Genomic DNA, 20,093 nt, shown 5'->3' with positions numbered 1-20,093 from the left:
CGAGACTTTGAATGCCGGGTATTGACAGAAAGGAGTGCATGATGATGCTTATTTGTATTGTGTGGATTGAGTATTGAGCCTGCAGGTTACAACGCAGTAATGATAAGCATGGCCACTTAGCATCAAGCATAAGTCAATAGCAGAGTAGATCATTTTGAGTGTGAAAAATATAGGTAATGGAAGTATAGGGCCTAATGATCAAAGCAGCACCTAGTATGAGTGCTGCTAATGAAAAGTGAAACATTATTGCTTTGCTTTCATATCTAAATACACTTGTCAGCTACATTTACTCCCACATTAAATCCCTCATATGAAGATAGTAGGGGTGTATGATACATTTTAATAGCGATTCGATACATATCACGATACATGGTTGACGATACGATACATGGACGATATTGGTTCATTCATGGCGATACGATACGATTCGATTCAATGATTTAAAATCGATACAGTAACTATTTAGCAAAGAAATTAAATCTATGTGAAAAGTGTGGATAGTGCAGGTTTTTAAGGGAAACATGTATTATTATGGATATTTATAAGTAAACACAGTGATTATCTGGCAAATACCGGTATATGGACATTGTATTTGAACACATATGGACAAACCTGCACCTTGACATGAACCCAGAGATCAGACACATTTATCAATAGACCAGTGTAGCTATATGGAAAGGAAAAGTCATTAAACCCCTCTTTTAAAAATGTTCTTCTTAAAAATGCTAAATATAATGCACAAGTAGGTAGTATCGATACAATCGATTATTTGCACTACCGATTCCATACAATACAAAATCAAACGATACGATTCGATTTTAGCTGTTTTCATTTACTATTATAAAAACGATATTTCGATGCAGTTACTATATTGTTACACCCCTAGAAGATAGTGACACACGGGGCTCTGTATTCGTCCATTCCTTACCCCTTATCCCTATAAACTCCTTTGCCATTTTTTTGAAAAAACATTTATGAATATTTCAATTTTCAAGTAGCTGATCTACAAGCTATTTGAAGTATTTTAAAAATAGTAAAGCAAGGCAAAGAGGGGTAAGGCATGGACAAAAATTGAGTGCCCAATGTGTACTGTTCACACAAAAGTCCAAAAGCACTCACAATCGTTCAACCATAAGCGCACATATGGTATGTTTAGAAGCACGCACACACATTTGCACACACACACACACACGCGCACACACACGCACACACGCGCACACGCGCGCACACACACACGCACACACGCGCACACACGCACACACGCACGCGCACACACACACACACACACACACACACACACACACACACACACACACACACACACACACACACACACACACACACACAGGTGGTTCAAAACATGTCTTAGTATACCGTATATTATGTCTTGGAATATTATGTTACAGTTTTTTTCGATTGCTAAAACACAAAAAGCTAAAATTAGGCACAATTTTCACAACCTTTACTTCTGTCCCCAATCACTTGACTCAATGTGTTACTACTTTAGATTTCCTTATCATATTAGACTCTGACTTTCCTTCTTTACACTCTGATGTAAATTTCTCATCACCTTGTTGTCAAAACACAACACACAATTTTCAGGTTTGCACACACTTCTCACATAAAATCTCAAAGCATCAATCCACAACACACAAATATTCAAATCTCTAAACTTTCGGGTCTAGTGTCAATTACAAATCCCCCTGTTGTCTAAAAACCACAGTTGTTGCACAACTGAACATTGAGACAGGAACCGGGGGCAGAGATGGGCACAAAATACAAAAAAATATTTGAAATACAAAGATATAAATACCAGGATACTGTCACCAGGATAGTATATTGGTGACAGTATCCTGGTCAGTATTAGACCAAGTACTGACCAATTTCTTTCAAAATATATATATTTTTTGTTTTTTGTGCCCATCTCTGACCAGAGGCATGATGCCTAAATCTACTGTAAATCAAAACTTGTTTTTGTTTGGATGCATATTTGTGTGCTGTTTTATGTTTGACAATGAAAAAAGTAGGCCTCCACTGAGTCATTTTACAAAAGGAGAAATATCTTATTCTCCAGAGCCATGGTCATTCTTATGGTGTGTTCCATTTCGACAATTGTGTTTTCAATTTTGCTCTTCAGTGTTCTGTACATGCTTGGTAGTGTTCAGCCAAAAGCTAGTTGTGTTTATTCAATGAATGGTATGTGTGTGTCATGTGAAAATATGGCTGTGTTTACCAAATGAAAACACGAGTTCCATTTTGTGAACATGTTAAGAGATTTGATGGCAAAGAGTTGTTTTGCAAATGGATGCCAGGGTTTAGCAATTTGTGTGTAATGTTTGGAGTTTTGTGTGTGCAGTTTTGAAAAGAACGTACAGTTTTGAAAAATGTGTTTTAGCAATCGAAAAAAACTGTAAGACACCTGTGCTGATCTACCCGTATCAGTGTAAAGTACATAACTCTCCCAAGGACCTATAGGCACACCTATACAAAGGGTGTGTGTGTGGAAGGGGGGGGGCTGCAGTTTCTTTCTAGCAAACATTGTCGCATGATCAGACTGCTGAGAAAAGCCTTGGAGAGGTACTGTGGGAGAGAGAGAGAGAGAGAGAGAGAGAGAGAGAGAGAGAGAGAGAGAGAGAGAGAGAGAGAGAGAGAGAGAGAGAGAGAGAGAGACTGAGATCCACTCAACTGAAACATCAGTGCCATCACCGTAATGAGAGGAGAGCATTCTGTACTGAGCAGAGAGAGGACACAGGGACAAGACGAGAACGACAGAGGGGAAGCGACAGGGGAGAGAGAGACGGAGGAAGACAGAGAGAGAGAGAGGGGAGAGAGTGAGGAGGAGGTGATGAAAGTGGATGTTATAAAACTGCTATAGAGGACAGAAAGAGAAAGGGGATGCTAGGATGGTGGGATTGTTCTAGATAAAATGTGGTGGTGGTAGGAGATAGAGAGAACATGCTGCTGAGATAGAGACAGAGGGAAATGAGGACAGTGACCACAAGAAATGGCAATGGATCCGAAAGTAGCGGTCACTGGGCGAACAGTGACTTTTTTCCCCCCTTTTTCTTCTTTTTGTTGGGTTGCAGTATACAGAACATAGAACCAGATACTGGATAATACTGAACAGTGGCGTCAGTTCAGCAAAAGCTAAGGTATGGCAACATGACTGGTGTCTTGCACGAGCGCCTTCGCGCTCGTGCAAGACACCAGTCATGTTGCCATTCATGGGTTGCATTTGTAGTCCTACACCAGCCATTTTGAGGACCAACACAGGTATTTTGATTAACATAGAACATTAGTTCTATACCAATCAGACACATTGAACACCTGTGTTGGTTCTCAATATGGCCGGTTTAGGACTACAAATGCAACCCATGAATACCTTAACAACAGGTACATTTTATTTGTTCCCCCTGTAGTGACAGTTTTCTGGAAAAAAAACGTATGTTGCTATCATTTTTTTCAAGGACCCCAAGAATGATATGTACCCACCTTAGCAACAAGTACATTTTATTTTTTTCCCCTGTAGCGAAGAGACCAACCACTGGGTACTCAAGACGGTTGGCCCTCCAACTGTCAGAGGCAAAGACAGACACTAAAGGTCAGAGAGAAGAAAGGATAGACTGAGACATGCCGAGCGAGACAGAGAAACTGCAAATCCTCGGGCCACCAGCAGTAACACCGAACACATTGGCAAACCTTATATAATAATACTATTACTGTTGTCAGTGTGGCAGGGTCCAGGTGTAGTAATTACGCTGTCATTCTCCATCACTCACGTCAGTACAAATGCAAGTTTCTCATTCTGCAGCGTGCTCAAACCCTGTCATTTACATGGCACTCATATCCATTGTGTCTGACAGAGGCCTGTCCCACGACTATCATTTGCGGTCACACATTTTCCAGAGGTCATTAGTCACTGTCGCGGTGGGTCGTCCAACTCGCCTCCATGACGGAGAAGGGAAAAAAAAGAGAGAATCGTACATTATTTCCCCTCGCGTCAGCCAGGGCTAATCTGTCAATCATGTCAAAGTCAGTTCCGGTACTACGCCTGCATGCGAGGCGGATCATCTGTCAGCCAGGGGCCATCCGTTCGGACGGGCTGCCTCTGTCATTACCCTCACGTCCCAGGGCAGGGGCGTCACAAGGGGTAGGAAAGTGGGACTGAGTTACTAGGGCCCAAGGTGGTGGAGGGGCCTTAATTATTTTATACTTTAGCTAGTGAAAAATAGCAGATATACAAGCTCACAGCGCGGCACCGAGTGCCGCGCTGCGAGCTTGTAGATCTGCTATTTTTGAAAAGTCGTGAACATGTGTGCAAATCTTTGAATATATGTCTTTTTTAAGCGAACATTTGTAACTCAAATGTTGCTTCTGGGGGGTCCCTGGAACTCAATATTTTGAGATGGGGTTCCGTGGCCAAATACATATCATCTTGGGGGTCCTTGACAAAGTTGACATAGGTTTCTCGCACACATTTTCACGATTTTTCAAAAATAGCTAACATTCATGGGGGGCCCGCAGTGAATCCTTGTACCTAGGGCCCAGAATTTGGTGCGACGCCCCTGTCCCAGGCCCATGTGGAATCACAATTGCAGAGTCAGTGAAGATCCGGCAGGACCAGATTGGGGCTGAGCCTGAGTAACGAGCACTTGGGGGTGGGGGTGGTTTAATTAATGCCTCCTTTTCGTTCAGTGGTGAGACTGGGTTTCGATCGGAACGGGAGATCAGACCAGAGGGAGGAGGAGGGGCGACAGGCCGAGGTCACCACAGGGGAGATTAAGTGCAAAACCAGGGGAAGGAGAACGAGAGAGAAAGGGCAGGGGGTGGATCTGGCAGAGTCTGGTGTCAAGAGGGACAGTCTTCCACTGAAGCCTCGCAAAGACTGTCTACACAGTCTGCAGTTTCTTTTGATTATCTTTTAGTGAGTGCTCTGTTGGAAACCTTTGATTAATTGAATCATTTTAGAAGCATGTTTTTTACAATAAACATTATGTAATCGACGTGTATTAATAATGAGTTAAATCAACAATTTTACACTTTGACGTATAACGTGCAAAAACAGCAAAATAAGATCTACAAGATCAGCTTGTAGATCTGCAGTCATTTTGATTCATGTTAGTAACTTTCTTATTGAGTCAACACCCCTAGTTTTGAGTTAATTGCCCCTTCTATTCCAAATGGAAGAGAAACATCCACAAAATAAATGCAACTTGTTAGAGATTCGCCTAATTGGACTCATTGCCACCTCTCAGCACATGGAAACCTTTTACGGCGAACAAACACAAACAGATACAAATGTAACTGTGATGACGGCAAACATCCAATCACTGGGTCAGACCAAAAATACAACTTAAGCAGTGTGTCATCCTGATAAATGAATGTTGCCGTACGAGCGTTAGGCTACAAGCACTAAAATAGCAAGGTGCCAGAGAAATCCCCTCCTGATACTGTGAAATCCGGCAATCCACTTCCACTCATCCCTGAGGGACTTGGTTACATATTAAAGGACAATGCACAATAAAAAAAAGAGAGGCAAGAAGAGCCACGTGGGAGTAAGCAGAGTGGCCATGGCAGAAACCATCACTCTTCCTGCCACGTCTTTAGCCATAGTCTCCCTGACCCTGTCTGTGCTTGCCTGGGAGGCCAGGTCCAGCGCTGCTGACAATAAAACAAACGGACAGGCCCCAATTTATACAGTCTGGTGTCATGACAAGGGATAAACAGCGTGGCTGCTCTGGGGCCTCTCGGGAGACAGCCAGCGCTAATAGCAGCAGGACTATCATCATTGACGTCGTCATCGTCATCACCATTGTCCTCATCACTGCTGTCACCATCAGGAAGACCAGCGATAGTGCTGGCAGAGACTCCTAAGCAGGGGCGTCACAAGGGGGGAGGGGAGTGGGACTGAGTTACTAGGGCCCAAGGTGGAGGGGCCTTAAAGGACCACTTCACCTCTGGGACAACCAGATCTTATTCTATTGTTGTTTGGGACACGATCAACACAATCCTGAGTTATTTTTTGTGTTCAATGTGTGTTTTGAGATATTTTAGTGTTTCAGCATGCAACAACTGGTCATATGATGCATTTTGCATCATATGACCAGTTGTTGCATGCTTGTTGCATGCCAAAATACTAAAATATCTAAAAACACAGATTGAACACAATCGTGTCCCAAACAACAATAAGATAAGATCTGGTTGTCCCAGAGGTGAAGTGGTCCTTTAATTATTTTTTACTTTAGCTATTGAAAAATAGCAGATCTACAAGCTCGCAGCGTGGCACCGAGCTTGTATATCTACTATTTTTCAATAGTTAAAGCAAAAAATAATGTGTCAAAATGCATTCCCAGTCTAAATGGGTTAAACCCTCTCCCGCTATGAAGAACATTCATGGGGGGGCCCGCAGTGAATCCTTGTACCCAGGGCCCAGAATCTGGTGCGACACCCCTGCTCCTAAGTGCCTATAAAGCTGTGGTGAAAGGACAAATGGTGACTCTGATTGGACAGCTCCAGTTAGACCATACACTCAAGGGACCCACTGTTTACTTGGGCGGGCTTTATTCATTCGTGTCACTGAATTAATCATGGAGAAAACAAAATGCAATTGCCTGTCGGAAGAGTGGTGGAGGGGGGGGGGGCAGTCTTGAGTAGCTATATAGAGCTAGGCAGCCACCGTGGAAGCGCCAACGCGATGGGAATGACAAGAGCTTGGCTGTCGTCGTCGCCGGTGGATGAAAAACAGCACCTCTCAAATGAGGCGAGGCAGGCGGCTGCCTCTTGGGCCCGGCGAGGACCGCGATGCGCAGGGAGCACAAACGCAATTATCTCCACGCCACTTTTGTTGTTTGTCAGAACTGGCGAATGTTTAAAGAGGTGGTGCCATGATTCCCCCCCCCCCCCCCCCCTCTAAAACATGATTATCTACTATTATGATTATATACTACTATAGGAGGAAGAATTTCTCCAAAAAGGTGTACAGAAAGAGTTAAAATTATGTTTTTATGTGGCCACACCCACCGGTTCATTGGTATACGTGGTTGTCATGGTGGGTGGTGACCCAGCTGAAGTTAGCCACACCCACATGTGTTGGGTGAATGGTAATTATGGGAGGGGTTGATTCTGTGATGTAATAAGTATCTGTGTTTTTGGACAGGCACGTTTGACCCCACAAGGTGGCAGCCTACAGCTAAAACCCAAATAGAAAGAAAATACATAATTGCTCATATCAACGACACCAGGGGGTCTAATGAAGTACTGTCAACCTCCTAGATACATGAAAACTAGAAAAAGTACAAAACTATGGCACCACCTCTTTAAGGACGACAGAACTGTATACTGATTATATGACAGCCCTAAGAGCACCGGGGTGGACATGAGTTCAGCAAACCTGGAGTCATTATCAAGACCAAATAGACTTCTCATTTGTTTTGCAGTCAGGACACATAGGTTTGCCTGGCTCCAGCCCCTGAATCGCTAGCCACTCCCATTAAAACATTTGTTTAGGCGATTCTCAGGGGTCTGGTGACTCTCTCAATTGACCATATTCACACCGCGGCCATCTTGGATCACATGACCACATGGGGTGGCAACACAGCCAATCCGAAGCTTGCGCGGGCCAGTAACATGCAATCATATCGATCTCGCTATGAAACATCAGTAGCAGACATGTTTTACATAGCAACGCCAATATGGGTCGCTTAGCAACGACGTCATCTGCTTTGCTACCGTTGTGATTGATCAGGCGATGAACCAATTGCAGAAGACTGCCACTTTGGCAACGCCCATCCCAGAAACGGCTGTAGTATGAAGGGCTTTCAGACTGAATAATGGAATAAAACTAAATGAAAGTTCAGGCTGAGTGTCAGCCTGAGTAGGATGTGAGGGGTCTAACTAGGGGTTTGTCATGATGCTGAATCCATTGCAAGCATTTGTTTTGCACAAAAAACTCCTCCTTAGGCTAGAAATGGCCCCAGAAAACGCCCACAGTTTTGTGGGCGTTGTCCTCCTGTATAGAAAGTCGATGGGGGCCCAACTTGATTTGGCCGCTGTGGCGACCCCGAAGATCGACGGCTCGGGAACCCTAGCTAAATCATTAGAGCAAGCCCTGGGCTACATCTGTGCAAAATTTGGCGCTTTAAGACTGATTTGCACGAAATGAGCTTTGTCTCCCCTTAAGGCCTTAAGGCACTACCCAGCACGTATAGAGGACCTCATCTCGGAGCTAACAGCGGAGGGTGAGGTTCTATATGGGGCTACTCCGCAACGTTCGTTCATCAAATGCATTTGGCCCTGCTTTGGATGCATTTCTTTTCGAAGATGGGATCACACACAGCATCAAACCATATGAAATAACATCTCACTTGGGAGATATATACGTGAATTTAAATTCAGGAGACGATCACTTGGGTTAAGATATACTTTATTGACCAGAATGAAGGCAGAAAGCAAGCATCACACAGCATGGCATATTGAGCACCCTACTATAGAGACAGCATAGAATCTAAGCCTATATCTAAGCGCATAGTATTGGCAGCCTACCTTAGCTCTACTATAAGACAGCATAGAATCTATAGCCTAAGTTAGCATGGTTTGGCATGGGGTTCTGCCTCGGGCCATGGCTCGCTGAACCCACGATCCTCATGTTACCATGAGCATCGAGGGCATAATTTAATTACAGCGAGCCCTGGCCCGATACCCCCCGAGGGGGATCTAAGGCAGAACCTGAAGGTGGCGCTGGGGTGGTGGCGGGGCAGTGCTATGCAACAAGACTGAGTCCCACCATCTGACTTCCCTAAGAACTATGGGTAAGGGGGGGGGCAGGACCTAGTGACCCACCCCCCTCCGCGCGCGCGCTCCCTTGGGACCGCCCCCTGAACTAGCTTTGATCCTTACGAATCGTCGCACTATTTCAGGAGACGATCACTTGGGTTAAGATATACTTTATTGACCAGAATGAAGGCAGAAAGCAAGCATCACACAGCATGGCATATTGAGCACCCTACTATAGAGACAGCATAGAATCTAAGCCTATATCTAAGCGCATAGTATTGGCAGCCTACCTTAGCTCTACTATAAGACAGCATAGAATCTATAGCCTAAGTTAGCATGGTTTGGCATGGGGTTCTGCCTCGGGCCATGGCTCGCTGAACCCACGATCCTCATGTTACCATGAGCATCGAGGGCATAATTTAATTACAGCGAGCCCTGGCCCGATACCCCCCAAAACTACAAACCCCCAAAGCACGCCAAAATCTCAGAATCCCATGCCAGTGCTAGCCAACTGCGAGGAAGGCAGCTCTGCTGTGACTCTAGCGATTAAGTTATCATTACTGCGGGGCAAACTATGAACTGCCTTTCCTGCTAACGCAAAAAATAATAATTATTAAGCATATTAGCATCTGGCAGAGCGAATATTACTAAGGCAAAATACTAAGCAATGATATTGGCAGCTTGCCAAAAACGCTATAAGTACTGCTAAAGCAATTTAATAATTAAGAATGTTAGCAGCTGGCAGACCGAACCAACGGTGAGGAAGGTGGTACTGCTGACTATAACGATATACTGCAATCTGACTGAAGCCATACTAAAACACCCTAGAGAAAAGCGGGAGCAGCAACATGGACGTATATATATATAGACAGCAGAACCAGAAGCAGCAATGAAACCTTTAATTCATATAACTACAGCGCCATACAGCTTCACATCCTACCTAACTAACACCCCAGCAACCACCTAGCTTTTGCAAGATTGAAATATTAAAGCGTAATATTTATCGTGGCCCGCAACCTATCAGGGGCGCGTGCCCCGAGTAACGCAACAGAAGCAGCAAATAAAACACGCAACCTATCAGGGGCGCGTGCCCCGAGTAACGCAGCAGAAGCAGCAAAATGAACCCTATGGAACAACCCTGCTAATAGTGCCTGCAGCACTATTAGCATCGGCAGCAGAAGCGTTAACTGAAACGCGTCCAACTCCAGCTTGGAACCATTACGCTTCGGTCAGTCCTGTGTTGTGTGTGCTTGATAGCTTGGCGTGCAGGATCTTGAGTTAGCTGAGGGCACCAGAAGTGCTGGTGGTGTGGCTGCTCCGATCCGGAGAGAATGCAGAGTGAAGAGGGGCGGGCCGCAAATCTGGCAGCTCTCTCCGGGGGTCGTGAGACGAGGACGTCGGGCAGACAGCCCGGTGTTCAGCATGGACATGAAAGGACAGAAGGGAGAGTTAGTTCTGCGACTGACACTGGTGTACCTTCCCTGCTTAAACTGCGAGCTGCAATCTTCAGAGGCCATGTGCTAGTCGCATCTTAAGCCTGGCCTTGGTGACCGCATGTGCTTGCCGCAAAAATGACCATCTTAGCTTTAGCTGACCATAACAATGAAACCACGCCTAAGGTCGCTGACTTTTAGGATCACAGAGAAATTTTTCGCAGCCCACGGAGCGCTCTGCTGCAGAGTCTGCTGCTGCACATATGAGAATCTCCACGAGATACCCGTCTTGACCTTTAAAGGCAAGCTATGCAAGCCTAGAGAGCGGCTAAAGCCCAACATTCAGTACAAGTAAGTCGCTGCTATCCAACTATGGTTGCCTATTATTAGCAAGCTTAGAGAGCGGCTGAACGCTCACAGAATCGAACAAGCAAATGCGTTGCTATTTACCTGCTAGAGTGTGGCTCCTCAGGGCATCTGGGAAAGCTGCAGCTGGCGAGAGGAATGGAGTTCCCACCGCTGGTGCTGGAACTGCAGCTTCCCATGTTCCCTTGCGACCTGGCGGTGGCGACGACGGTCGCAGCCTGACAGCGCCTCCGGAAGATGGGCCGGCACCACAGGCTTCCAGCACGACGCAGCGCTGGATCATGCTCATGGTAGCAGCAGTAATAGCATTAACTGATGCTGTAGCGGGCGGGCAGGCAACCGGACGGGAGGGCCGACAGGCAGGTGGGAAGGCAGGCGGGCGGGAAGGCAGGCGGCGGCAGGCTGGCGGTAGGCCACTTCCGTCTGCTGAATATGGCGCGTGCAGGCGGGCAGGCGGGCAGGCATGCGGGCGGGCGGGAGGGCGGGCGGGCAGGCTGGCAGGCTGGCAGCTCATGGTAGCGGCAGAAGTAGCGGAAGCTGTAGTAGCAATGCCCTCTCCAGTGCTAACCGACTCCTGACTGGTCTCATGGAATTATGCAGTAGTGGACGAAACTATAAATATAAACATGTTAGCAGAAAACACTCAGCCGCTGCAGCGCGACGCTGCAATGATGGCATGCTGTAGCAGCCGCTATGCAGCGGCTCCGGCAAGAAGCTGAAAGGACAAACATGATGTTAGCAGCAACATGTAGCAGCCGTGGCCCGAAGCTATAAAGAAAAACGCGATTTGGTGGAACATGTAGCAGCTTTAGCATAAAGCTGCCATGCTAACCTGATGCCGTGGCGGGGGCATGCCGCAGCTCCGGCCTGGAGCTGTAATGATAAATCTGTTAGCAGAAAACCTCAGCAGCTGCAGCGCCATGCTGCTATGGCGACCTGCTGTAGTAGCAGCTATGCAGCAGCTCCAGCATGAGCTGAAAGGATAGAAATTATGTTAGCATTTAGACATGTAGCAGCCGCAGCAAGAAGCTAAAAAGTAAAACACGATTAGTGGAACATGTAGCCGCTTTAGCATAAAGTTGCCATGATAACCTGATGACGTAGCAGTGGGCCTGCAGCCACTCCGGCTTGGAGCTGAAATAATAAACAGAATGTTAGCAACCAACAAGTATTCGCTTTGCGTGAGCTGCAGCAACAGACATGTAGCACTTTAGCCTGAGCTGAAAAGAATCATGGCGTTAGCAGCCTTTATCCTGGAGCTGCAATGGTGAACATGATGCAACAGTCCTGTGGCCGCTTTAATGTGATTTGTAAAGATAAACAACTCGTCATTTTTCACTAGCAGTAGCCTTAGCTGTAATTATTAGCTCGAGTGCCGCAGCTACGGAAACACCACAAGGACATATAGTGCGATACGCAGTGACCCAGAACTATAACCTTAAATTGAAACAATACGGCAGCTCGATAGAGGATAGTATCCAATGACTTCAACGCTGCCACACTCGACGCCGCCCTGATGCCAACAGACACGCGGCAGTTTCTGGCCCGAGCTGCAAACATAAACAGATGTTAGCGTTTTCACCAGAGTAGCATCGGCAACCATCATCAGCTGCTATGCCAGCAGGCAGCCGCAGCTTGGGCAAAGCTAGCATTAACCGAGACCAGGCAAAATCCTCATGAACAGCAAACAAAGCCTGTATGCTAAGCTTGTACAGTGGGCACAAGCGAAGCATAGACATTGATAATACATGCGCATCCCTGCCCTATTGAACTGCGCGTGCACATAAAATAATATAATAACGAAAAAGAATCGTAATGGACCAGGTGACATGGAGGTTAAATGCTAGAGAGCCACATTACCCATGTGCTCAGAATGCGCAGACCGTGCGCCACCCTTCGCTTCGTGACGTTACCCTCTGCTAGCCTGTATGCTAGGTAGCTGCTGACCACGGACACACGCAACCCCCATGGAATAGGCAGCTTGAAGAGTCATTACGGAACGTTAGCAAACCTCTTTAGCTACATGAGTTCTGAGTTGCAAGCTAGCCGACCATCAACAGACAGCTCGTGGCTGGAATGAACGATGGCTCCTACCGTAGCAGAAGAGAATATTTAGCTGGAGCTACCGAGCATATGGAGAAGACTACGATTCCCTGCATGCACTAGCGAGTTCAACTGGTGACGTCAGGACAGACAGGCACGACTTGCGTTAGCGGAAGCAAAACATTGTTTGCACGTAAACTGAGGCAGAAGCAATATAGGCCCCATACTAACTAGATTAAGCATGCTGCGAGCGAAGCTTGAATCGAAAGCTTCCTCCTGGCCTGACGTGACTAGTAATTCATACGACTCTTGCTACTAGCACGACACCGAGGCTTGGCATGATAGAGAACTACATTTCCCACACGCAGCGCTTAGTATTCGCTGCCGAACGTCATGCCGTAAATCACCGCTTGACGTGACTCGGCTAGCTCAGAGCTAGGTGAACGCTGCCGTTTACAGACACCTGCAACCTACAAACTGAATCCTCCTAGCGTGATTCATTACTTGCTACGGGGCCATGTTTTCACGCGGGCCGCCGCTCTATGCCTTGACATGGCTAGCACATTGATTTACCAGCTAACAGCATCCTTACCGAAATAGCCGGCTAGCAATAGCCACCTAGCTCCTAGCTGACTGTACATTAAACCTGTTGTTCCGCGCTAGCCGATACGGCCCGCGCCGTTGCAAAGTACTGATATTGTTATCGACAACCCAACAACTGAGATTACTTTAACTCATGGTAGCCCAGTAAAGGCCCACCAGGGCACGAAATAAGTTAGCATTTAGCCCGTAGCCACAGCCAACTTCTATGATACTAAGTTTACCTTTAGCAACTTTAGCAAGCCTGTAGCACCTTTGAAATAGCTTTAGCAACAAACAACTGAAAGTACAGAAATCAGCTAGGCACCAGCAACGATAGCAAGAAATCTGAACCTTGAAACAGCAGTTTAGAATTCAGCGATTACCAGAATAACAATCTCAAACTTCCCATACAACCTGGCCAAGAACACAGCTTCTTAGTTTGGCAGCTAAGAACATGAATTGAGCGATAGTAAAATAGCAGAAACAGCCAGAAATACTCAGCCAAGTTAGGCACCCTCTCCAAGCGGTGGGCAACAGCACAGCTACCTGCAAGCAACAAGTGTGGCACTTGTGAGTGTACTGCAGCGTGGTAGCAGCAGCAGTGCTATGCAACAAGACTGAGTCCCACCATCTGACTTCCCTAAGAACTATGGGTAAGGGGGGGGGGCAGGACCTAGTGACCCACCCCCCTCCGCGCGCGCGCTCCCTTGGGACCGCCCCCTGAACTAGCTTTGATCCTTACGAATCGTCGCACTATTTATTGTCAGAATATGGTGTTCGTGAGATCACCTGACAGATGGTATATCGTAGGCACAGGGGTTATTTTCTTAGTGTGAAAATCATTGTGCTGGCACGGTGGCACCTACCAATGTTGCCAGCTGGTCTTCTTCAAAGCACTCTGTCTCAGTTAAGTCCCTCAAAAAAGGAAAAAGAATTCTATTTTCTTTATTTTGTTACAGCTCCCCTCTGTCACCAATCCTGCTCTGGGCTGTAAATCTTGTGTGGGAGTGTAACTGAAAGCTATAGCACTGATAATGGTGAACATTCTGAAAATACAGTTTAAAAACGCAGTATCTCTGTGACAAAGGTACAATACAGGCTTGAACTTCCCAGCATGCCGTCTGATCTGTGTGTGCAGGCCTGCACAGAAAAACAAGCTGCGGGAACAATAACAATATAAACTTTAGCACTTTTCTAAAGTAGTGGAACAAAGTGCTTCACACAAGAAATGAAATACACGTGTACACAACAGCGTAAATAAATAAATACATTAGGTGGATTAAGTATCGAAAGAAACTTTGCTAAACTCTATTTTTTTAGAAGGGATGTACAACCAGGCAGTAACTCAGCAAGCCTGATTTCCTCTGGCAGTGCCAGCCGCAGCGCATTCCAAAAGTGTAGTCGAGTTCTAATCGTAAAAGCCTGGTCTCCTTTTGTTTTTAACCAAGACTTTGGATTGACCAGCCAGACTTTGCCCAGGGATCTCAGGCTACGTGTTTGCTCACAGGGGAGAGAGCAGTTCTGAAATGTAGGTCAGAGCTAAACCAGACCTTGAATGCGATGAATAACATTGTAAAATCAATTCTAAAAGAGATTGGGGAGCCAGTGTAGGCATGAGGAGAAATGTGGTCAATTTCTTTGGAACCAGTTAAAAGCAAGTGTATGTTCTGTACCAACTGATCATGATGGAGACTTTGGGGCATGGTGGCAAGTGTACAGAGAGAGTTAGATTAAAGCAAAGGTGTGATGAAATAAAAGCATGAATAACTTTCCTCAGATCAGAGATGAGCAGGAAAGATTTGATTCGGGCGCCTCCAGCTTGGCCAGGCGCTCCAAAAAACACGTTGTTCAAGGGTGTGAAGCCAGGTGGGGAGGGCGATTTCTGTCACTGCACTAGTGACTCCTACAGGTGTGTTGGGATGCCGACTGAACTGGGGAATAGCGCATACATGGGCAACTGGCGGCCCGGGGGCCACATGCGGCCCTCACCTTCACTTAATGCGGCCCACAGGTTGATATTGGAATACTGATATTGATTTCAGCTGTTACAATTCCAAACATGCAAACACGACCCGCGTTAATTACTTTACCCCATAGTGCATTGCGCAGACGTTGTACCGAGCTTCCGGCGCCGCAGCCGAGTGTGATTTACAAGCTCACAACGGGTTGCATCTGCGATGCGACGTGAGCTTGTATGTCTGCTGTTAAACCGGAAGTGTGGTCCAAATAACCTCCAGTAAACTCCCGCGGAAACAGGTGGATATTAAGTAGCTTAATGACTTAGCACTAGTCTTTTTTATGCACAATGTATTTGTATTTAAGTTCATAAGCTAACATTAAAAACATATAAATGCATTGGAAATTAAATTAAATTTTTACTTTTAAGGAATTCAAAAATAGCTAAAAATCATTCAGGATTCCAATTCAAAAATATCAAAAATAGCAGATCTACTAGCTCAAAACGCGTCGCACTGCGACGCGTTTTGAGCTTGTAGATCGGCTATTTTTGATATTTTTGACTGTATATGCATTGTGTCTGGAGTGAGTGTGAAAATATAGTGGCCCTCTTCATCATCAAAGTTGCCCACCCCTGGAATAGCGTGTCCCTCCAGGTGTAGTCTTGCGAGGCCAGACTGTTGCCTCCGCGATTTTGGCAAATGCTCCCAGCATACAGTCTGGCAAAGGGAAATAGAAACGATGAGTGCGAGATAAAGCGGATGTGACGCAACCGCTCCCTTGGTGCAGTAGCAATAACATGTCCTACTGGAAGCATTATGTCCCCTTTCAATATTTCTGGGGGTGTTATTTCATCTTTCTCTGGTGTTGTTGGTGTTACCTCCATGATGTTTTCAAACGTTTTCTTAAACTATACACCCATAACAAGAATAGGCCGCTCGAATGACTTAGTCTGAGCTATTGTGTTTCTGTTATGTTTCCAATGGGACTACAGTTCAGTGCAGCAGCGGCTACTTACGATACTCGCCGTTCGGGAGCTGCCGTTCCAGACTCTATATAGCATTCGGAGATTGTGGAATAGTTGTCTGGCTACGCGAGACTACTCCAGGTGTTACCTCATCCCCCTCACTCAGGGGCGCCACACCAAATTCCAGGCCCTGGGTACAAGGATTCACTACGGGCCCCCCATGAATGTTCTTCATAGGGTGAGGGGGTTTAACCCATTCAGACCGGGAACGCATTATTACGCGTTATTTTGTGCTTTAACTATTGAGAAATAGCACATGTACAAGCTCACTCTGTGCCGCTCTGCAAGCTTGTAGATCTGCTATTTTTGAAAAATCGTCTTTGAATATTTCAAATCCTTCTTTTTTTAAAGATTTGTTTTTTTGGGCTTTTTGCCTTTATTTGATAGGATAGTAGGCTGACAGGAAATGGGGAGATGTTTCTATGTCAGTGGTGCTCAAACTTTTTCATGTGAAGGACCCCCAAAATTATATTATGTATTTGGCCACAGACCCCCATCTCAAAATATTTAGTTTCAGGGACCCCACCAGTAGCAAAATTTGAGTTACAAATGTTTGCTTAAAAGCAGATCTACAAGATCTACAAGCTCGCAGCACGGCACTCGGTGCCGCGCTGTGAGCTGTGAGGTAAAAAGCTGGCAGTGACTTCACATATCAGAGGGGACATGTTGTGCTCAGCTACATCCTCGCTAAAACGAACCAACCAATAGGGGTGAGCAGCAACAGGGGTTACAGTAATGCTGCATTCACACTGAGAGAAGCCAAACTAATGGTTGGCTTGGTAATTCAATGTAATCTCTATGGATACCAGCTTTTAAAATTTCCATGCTTGAAAAAAAGCTTGGAAATGTTAAAAGCTGGTTTGCATAGAGATTACATTGAATTACCAAGCCAACCATTAGCTTGGCTTCTCTCAGTGTGAATGCAGCATTAGGGGAAATGCCAAAGTGGGAACTAGCAGATAAACAAGATATTTGATAAAGATGACTGAATAACCTTTTGCATGTTGGAATGGGAGGATCATTCAAAATGGTGAACGGGGAAGCGTAAAGGTCAGACAATAGGACACCGGTTTGCAACTCTGTGAAATACACTGACTTGGGAAAGTCTGAGAGGAGAATGTAAGGAAACACAACCTTCACCTTGCAATAACTACCTCTGAAAACTACCAACTGCAAGGCACTCGACTCTCAATGCTCCACAGCCTCCACTCAAGCTGCTCAGTCGACCACTAAAGGCCAGTGGACGTTATGGGTGACTGCATGTTATGAACTGTATGATTTTAAAGCAAAGTCTGGCTGTGCTCTGGAGGCTCCTCAATGTGGGGTCTGGGGAACGGCATGGGGTCCTTGAGAGGACTTCAAGGCCCAGCTAAATGACTGATAGGATAAGTTAGGAACCGAATGGATCCTTACGGGTCTGTAACCAAATGCCATAGGCCTCATTTCAGGAAGAAATAGGTTACAACTTTGGCTCCATTTCCAAGATAGCGAATAATAGTGGCTCTACAAGCTCATGCATATACTGAGCTTGTATATCCACTATTTTCCCTAGTTTTTTTTTTGGAGGGGGGGGGATGTTTGAAAATGTTTGCCTGTAATGACGTGCTCGAAATAGGCATGCCTATTTCCCTAACCCAAGTTGAAAGAGGAAAATATGGCTGCCGAAAACAAAACGCATTTCTGTAACGTGTCACATAGATGGATGGGCATGGATTGACATGCTCTCAGATTTTAAATCAGATTAATTTGTGAAAATAGGCATAAAAGAACTGAATGAGGTAAAATGTGAACATTATAGGGCAGTGTTTCTCAAACCTATTAATGTCTAGGACCCCCAAAATGAATATGTATTTGGTCACGGAACCCCATCTGAAAATATATTATTCCATGGACCCCCATACAAGGTGTTTTGTTTTTGAAATTCAAGATTTTCAAATATATGATATACTGGGTTAAAGTGGTTGAGCTGATCTTGATGTTATATTAACTAATTTAGCTGGGGACCCCCTGGAACCCCCTCACGGAGCCCTGGGCCCCCCTAGGACCCCACATTGAGAACTACTGCGCAAGGGGGTGGCAATTTCCATCCCCTGGCAGGAGACTGAGTTTGAAAAGAAAAGCTATAAGGTTCTTTTCTTGATATTTACTAGAACCAAAGAAAAGCTGAAACATCTGCCTTCTCTTAAAGCCTTCTGTATTGTGTACAGAAGGCTACAACTGCAGAACCTTAATCTAGAGTCTCTAGAGACACTAAAACCCCTTTATGCCTATTATAACCACACAAATAAACTATGGGTTTGAGCTGTGCCGTCATCAAGGGTTCACATTCAGTTTATATTCTTATTCCTTTACATTTCAAAACTTTCAGTGACACACTGTGCTATGACCCAAATAATCTCCAAAATAAGCAAATATTGCCTTGTTTTGTACAGGGATACAGGCGAATGAACAGTAATTGCTGTGTGCCAATTTGGGACCCAACTCATTTTTCAACACCCTCTTTTGGATTGCTTCTAGTTCTGGCTCATGGTTTAAAGAATGAACAGACTATCTATTAGGGGTGTAACGATATAGTAACTGTATCGAAATATCGTTTTTAACTTAAAAAATCGAAGTATATCGAAATAAAAACAGCTAAAATCGAATCGTATCATTTTATTTTGTATCGTATCGAATCGGCAGTGCAAAGAATCGATTGTATCGATACTACCTTCTTGTGCATTGTATTTAGCATTTTTAAGAAGAAAAAATTAAAAGGAGGGGCTTAATTACTTTTCCTTTCCATATAGCTACACTGGTCTATCGATAAATGTGTGTAATCTCTGGGTTCATGTCAAGGTGCAGGTTTGTCAACATGTATTTGCCAGATAATCACTGTGTTTACTTATTTATATCCATAATAATACATGTTTCCCTTAAAAACCTGCACTATCCACACCTTTTACACAGATTTAATTTCTTTGCTAAATAGTTACTATATCGATTTTAAATCATTGAATCGAATCGTATCGTATCGCCATGAATTAACCAATATCGTCCATGTATCGTATTGTCAACCATGTATCGTGATATTGAATCGCTATTAAAATGTATCGTTACACCCCTACTATCTATCCATCCATCCATCCATCTATCCACCACCCTCTCTCGCTCTACACACAAACATCCACCCACCCTTATCTCTCTCTCTATCTCTTTATCGATATACTATATCTCTCTAATAATGTCTATATCTAATCTATCAATCTCTATATCTATATATACTTACACAAATACGCCCACTTTTAGTAATTGCATCTTATCTTGATTGGTTGCTGTATTGCTGTAAACTGCAGTGGAATAGCATTGCCTGTTTTTGTCATGTGTGCGGATATTAACATATTCTCATCAAACCAGATCTTCTCCATGTACCCAGATGTGTTTTGCCATGAGAGGCACAAAAGCATCTCATCAAAGTGCTTATGCACTTAAACCACAGCTTGTAATGCTGAACTAGTCTACTTATATATCAGAGTACCTTACACTCAAGTGACAAACTACAGTAGGTATACATAGCTTTTACCGTTGCCCTCTGATGGTTTATAGTGGACTTGCCTGGCCTTAATCCTCTATATCAGGGGTCTTCAACGTTGTCACACCAAGGACCCCTTGGTTGAGAGAGTGATGAAGCAGGGACCCCCACATATCATTCATAGACTCCATATAGTTTCATTGTTTGACAGCACAATCATCAGTGTATTTTGGATTCATGTCGATGTGTTTTCAGATATTTAACCACTTGAATCGTCAACACTTAATAAACTTGACCTTTCACTCTGTAGTCAAATCCCCTCTACACCAAACCTCTTTGCCAAAAATAGCCATCTGCTTGTAGATCTGCTATTTTTGTTTTTAAGTTCTCCGAATATTTACGC

Source organism: Nannobrachium achirus (genome assembly GCF_963921795.1).
Source record: "Nannobrachium achirus genome assembly, chromosome: 5".
In the NCBI taxonomy this organism is placed as follows: Eukaryota; Metazoa; Chordata; class Actinopteri; order Myctophiformes; family Myctophidae; genus Nannobrachium; species Nannobrachium achirus.
The sequence above is the reverse complement of the archived record's forward strand: the minus strand, read 5'-3'. Positions refer to the sequence as shown.